Raw genomic sequence first — 6,000 nt, forward strand, 5'->3', positions numbered from 1 at the left:
TGGCCGACTTCCTGCTAGGTTGAGGTCATGGTGTCAAGAGACTTTTTTGTGCGTCCCGAAGTGTTCTTTATGTGTACTGATTTTCATCTTCGTATTCCAAAAAAACCCATATGGAGAGGGGTATTTTAAATCTTCAAGGGGGCGCCGTTGAGCCATTTTGCCCCGCCCAATTACAAAATCCCCATCAGAGTCTAGGACCAGCTCCCACGAACGTGTGTATGAATTTTTAGGATCATAGGAGGTGGTTAAGGTCATTACAAATCCAAACGTAATTTCACGGCGAGGGATCGTCAGTTGCCGCGCCGCCACACAGATGCCATTGCACCCAGCTTCACGGCCTTTATAATGTAGCTTCACCAAGTAGTTGGGAAGGTTGTAGAGCAGAAACGAAGCCGATGGTGTCAACTATTAAGGAGCAGTACACTTCAGAGTAAAAATAGGTCATTTCCTGTTACCAGCAGGGGACGCCACGAGTAAGGCGGGAGTTTGACATATGGAGGCGTTCAGGGCAGAGCCCTGATCATGCTCATAAAGTTTGAAGATGTTTGGATAAAGTATGTGGACGTGAGAGCCATTCAAAATGTCATGGCAAATTCACCAAACGCCACCAAACTTTGGCGGGCCACAGAGGCCACGCCCTTTAACTTAGAGAAAACTCTGTTATAACTTTTGATCATCATGGTCTTGAGGTGAGGTCCACCAGATATGAAGTTGATCGGGTGAAATCCCTAGCACGAGTTCGTCCGCATACCAATGGTGGAAAGCACTCGAATTTGGCCGCCAAAAACAAAATGGCTGACTTCCTGCTGGGTTGAGGTCATGGTGTCAAGAGACTTTTTTGTGCGTCCCGAAGTGTTCTTTATGTGTACTGATTTTCATCTTTGTATTCCAAAAAAACCCATATGGAGAGGGGTATTTTAAATCTTCAAGGGGGCGCTGTTGAGCCATTTTGCCCCGCCCAATTACAAAAACCCCATCAGAGTCAAGGACCAGCCCCCAAGAACGTGTGTATGAATTTTTATGATCATAGGAGGTCGTTAAGGTCATTACAAATCCAAACGTAATTTCACGGCGAGGGATCGTCAGTTGCCGCGCCGCCACACAGATGCCATTGCACCCAGCTTCGCGGCCTTTATAATGTAGCTTCACCAAGTAGTTGGGAAGGTTGTAGAGCAGAAACGAAGCTGATGGTGTCAACTATTAAGGAGCAGTACACTTCAGAGTAAAAATAGGTCATTTCCTGTTACCAGCAGGGGACGCCACGAGTAAGGCGGGAGTTTGACATATGGAGGCGTTCAGGGCAGAGCCCTGATCATGCTCATAAAGTTTGAAGATGTTTGGATAAAGTATGTGGACGTGAGAGCCATTCAAAATGTCATGGCAAATTCACCAAACGCCACCAAACTTTGGCGGGCCACAGAGGCCACGCCCTTTAACTTAGAGAAAACTCTGTGATAACTTTTGATCATCATGGTCTTGAGGTGAGGTCCACCAAATATGAAGTGGATCGGGTGAAATCCCTAGCACGAGTTCGTCCGCATACCAATGGTGTAATTCGCCAAAATCGCCAACTTCCGACCACAATGGCGGACTTCCTGTTGGGTTGAGGTCATGGTGTCAAGAGACTTTTTGGTGTGTCTCGGTATGATCAACATGTGTACCAATTTTCATGCACCTATGACAAACTAAGCCCAATGGGAGGGGGGTTTTGAAAATTTCAAGGGGGCGCTGCGGAGCCATTTTGCCCCCCCCATTTACAACGACCACAAAATATCAAATTTTTCACCAGACCTGATGAGTGTGCAAAATTTCAGGCGTTTTAGAGCATGGGAAGGGGTTGAAAAATGCAGTTGTTTGGGAGGAATAATAATAATAATAATAATAATTAAAGCTGCAAGCAGCGATGACGGGCCCTCGCACCCCTTGCGACCCGCGGGAGTCGCAGCCAGCGCAGCCAAGTACCAGAGTCATCCTATGTCCTCTCCTCTTCTCCCCAGTACACGTCATAGTACAAACAGGTTATTTTCTGTTACCAGCAGGGGGCGCCACGAGTAAGGCGGGAGTTTGACATATGGAGCCGTTCAGGGCAGAGCCCTCATCATGCTCATAAGGTTTGAAGATGTTTGGATAAAGTATGTGGACGTGAGAGCCATTCAAAATGTCATGGCAAATTCACCAAACGCCACCGAACTTTGGCGAGCCACAGAGGCCACGCCCTTTAACTTAGAGAAAAGTCTCTTATAACTTTTGATCATCATGGTCTTGAGGTGAGGTCCACCAGATATGAAGTTGATCGGGTGAAATCCCTAGCACGAGTTCATCCGCATACCAATGGTGGAAAGCACTCAAATTTGGCCGCCAAAAACAAAATGGCTGACTTCCTGCTGGGTTGAGGTCATGGTGTCAAGAGACTTTTTTGTGCGTTCCGAAGTGTTCTTTATGTGTACCGATTTTCATCTTTGTATTCCAAAAAAACCCATATGGAGAGGGGTATTTTAAATCTTCAAGGGGGCGCCGTTGAGCCATTTTGCCCCGCCCAATTACAAAAACCCCATCAGAGTCTAGGACCAGCCCCCAAGAACGTGTGTATGAATTTTTAGGATCATAGGAGGTGGTTAAGGTCATTACAAATCCAAACGTAATTTCACGGCGAGGGATCGTCAGTTGCCGCGCCGCCACACAGATGCCATTGCACCCAGCTTCACGGCCTTTATAATGTAGCTTCACCAAGTAGTTGGGAAGGTTGTAGAGCAGAAACCAAGCCGATGGTGTCAACTATTAAGGAGCAGTACACTTCAGAGTAAAAATAGGTCATTTCCTGTTACCAGCAGGGGACGCCACGAGTAAGGCGGGAGTTTGACATATGGAGGCGTTCAGGGCAGAGCCCTGATCATGCTCATAAAGTTTGAAGATGTTTGGATAAAGTATGTGGACGTGAGAGCCAGTCAAAATGTCATGGCAAATTCACCAAACGCCACCAAACTTTGGCGGGCCACAGAGGCCACGCCCTTTAACTTAGAGAAAACTCTGTGATAACTTTTGATCATCATGGTCTTGAGGTGAGGTCCACCAAATATGAAGTGGATCGGGTGAAATCCCTAGCACGAGTTCGTCCGCATACCAATGGTGTAATTCGCCAAAATCGCCAACTTCCGACCACAATGGCGGACTTCCTGTTGGGTTGAGGTCATGGTGTCAAGAGACTTTTTGGTGTGTCTCGGTATGATCAACATGTGTACCAATTTTCATGCACCTATGACAAACTAAGCCCAATGGGAGGGGGGTTTTGAAAATTTCAAGGGGGCGCTGCAGAGCCATTTTGCCCCCCCCATTTACAAGGACCACAAAATATCAAATTTTTCACCAGACCTGATGAGTGTGCAAAATTTCAGGCGTTTTAGAGCATGGGAAGGGGTTGAAAAATGCAGTTGTTTGGGAGGAATAATAATAATAATAATAATAATAATAATAATAATAATAAACATTACAAAAACAATAGGGCCTTCGCACCACTCGGTGCTCGGGCCCTAATAATAATAATAATAATAATAATAATAATAATAATAATAATTAAAGCTGCAAGCAGCGATGACGGGCCCTCGCACCCCTTGCGACCCGCCGGAGTCGCAGCCGACGCAGCCAAGTACCAGAGTCCCCCTATGTCCTCTCCTCTTCTCCCCAGTACACGTCATAGTACAAACAGGTTATTTCCTGTTACCAGCAGGGGGCGCCACGAGTAAGGCGGGGGTTTGACATATGGAGCTGTTCAGGGAAGAGCCCTCATCATGCTCATAAAGTTTGAAGATGTTTGGATAAAGTATGTGGACGTGAGAGCCATTCAAAATGTCATGGCAAATTCACCAAACGCCACCGAACTTTGGCGAGCCACAGAGGCCACACCCTTTAACTTAGAGAAAAGTCTGTTATAACTTTTGATCATCATGGTCTTGAGGTGAGGTCCACCAGATATGAAGTTGATCGGGTGAAATCCCTAGCACGAGTTCATCCGCATACCAATGGTGGAAAGCACTCAAATTTGGCCGCCAAAAACAAAATGGCTGACTTTCTGCTGGGTTGAGGTCATGGTGTCAAGAGACTTTTTTGTGCGTCTGGAAGTGTTCTTTATGTGTACTGATTTTCATCTTTTTATTCCAAAAAAACCCATATGGAGAGGGGTATTTTAAATCTTCAAGGGGGCGCCGTTGAGCCATTTTGCCCCGCCCAATTACAAAAACCCCATCAGAGTCTAGGACCAGCCCCCAAGAACGTGTGTATGAATTTGTAGGATCATAGGAGGTCGTTAAGGTCATTACAAATCCAAACGTAATTTCACGGCGAGGGATCGTCAGTTGCCGCGCTGCCACACAGATGCCATTGCACCCAGCTTCACGGCCTTTATAATGTAGCTTCACCAAGTAGTTGGGAAGGTTGTAGAGCAGAAACCAAGCCGATGGTGTCAACTATTAAGGAGCAGTACACTTCAGAGTAAAAATAGGTCATTTCCTGTTACCAGCAGGGGACGCCACGAGTAAGGCGGGAGTTTGACATATGGAGGCGTTCAGGGCAGAGCCCTGATCATGCTCATAAAGTTTGAAGATGTTTGGATAAAGTATGTGGACGTGAGAGCCATTCAAAATGTCATGGCAAATTCACCAAACGCCACCAAACTTTGGCGGGCCACAGAGGCCACGCCCTTTAACTTAGAGAAAACTCTGTGATAACTTTTGATCATCATGGTCTTGAGGTGAGGTCCACCAAATATGAAGTGGATCGGGTGAAATCCCTAGCACGAGTTCATCCGCATACCAATGGTGTAATTCGCCAAAATCGCCAACTTCCGACCACAATGGCGGACTTCCTGTTGGGTTGAGGTCATGGTGTCAAGAGACTTTTTGGTGTGTCTCGGTATGATCAACATGTGTACCAATTTTCATGCACCTATGACAAACTAAGCCCAATGGGAGGGGGGTTTTGAAAATTTCAAGGGGGCGCTGCGGAGCCATTTTGCCCCCCCCATTTACAACGACCACAAAATATCAAATTTTTCACCAGACCTGATGAGTGTGCAAAATTTCAGGCGTTTTAGAGCATGGGAAGGGGTTGAAAAATGCAGTTGTTTGGGAGGAATAATAATAATAATAATAATAATAATAATAATTAAAGCTGCAAGCAGCGATGACGGGCCCTCGCACCCCTTGCGACCCGCGGGAGTCGCAGCCGGCACAGCCATGAGTACCAGAGTCCTCCTATGTCCTCTCCTCTTCTCCCCAGTACACTTCATAGTACAAACAGGTTATTTCCTGTTACCAGCAGGGGGCGCCACGAGTAAGGCGGGAGTTTGACATATGGAGGCGTTCAGGGCAGAGCCCTCATCATGCTCATGAAGTTTGAAGATGTTTGGATAAAGTATGTGGATGTGAGAGCCATTCAAAATGTCATGGCAAATTCACCAAACGCCACCAAACTTTGGCGGGCCACAGAGGCCACACCCTGTAACTTAGAGAAAAGTCTGTGATAACTTTTGATCATCATGGTCTTGAGGTGAGGTCCACCAGATATGAAGTTGATCGGGTGAAATCCCTAGCACGAGTTCATCCGCATACCAATGGTGGAAAGCAGTGAAATTTGGCCGCCAAAAACAAAATGGCCGACTTCCTGCTAGGTTGAGGTCATGGTGTCAAGAGACTTTTTTGTGCGTCAGGAAGTGTTCTTTATGTGTACCGATTTTCATCTTCGTACTCCAAAAAAACCCATATGGAGAGGGGTATTTTAAATATTCAAGGGGGCGCCGTTGAGCCATTTTGCCCCGCCTAATTACAAAAACCCCATCAGAGTCTAGGACCAGCCCCCAAGAACGTGTGTATGAATTTTTAGGATCATAGGAGGTGGTTAAGGTCATTACAAATCCAAACGTAATTTCACGGCGAGGGATCGTCAGTTGCCGCGCCGCCACACAGATGCCATTGCACCCAGCTTCACGGCCTTTATAATGTAGCTTCA

The sequence above is a fragment of the Toxotes jaculatrix genome, chromosome 2 (assembly GCF_017976425.1).
Source record: "Toxotes jaculatrix isolate fToxJac2 chromosome 2, fToxJac2.pri, whole genome shotgun sequence".
Classification (NCBI taxonomy): Eukaryota; Metazoa; Chordata; class Actinopteri; family Toxotidae; genus Toxotes; species Toxotes jaculatrix.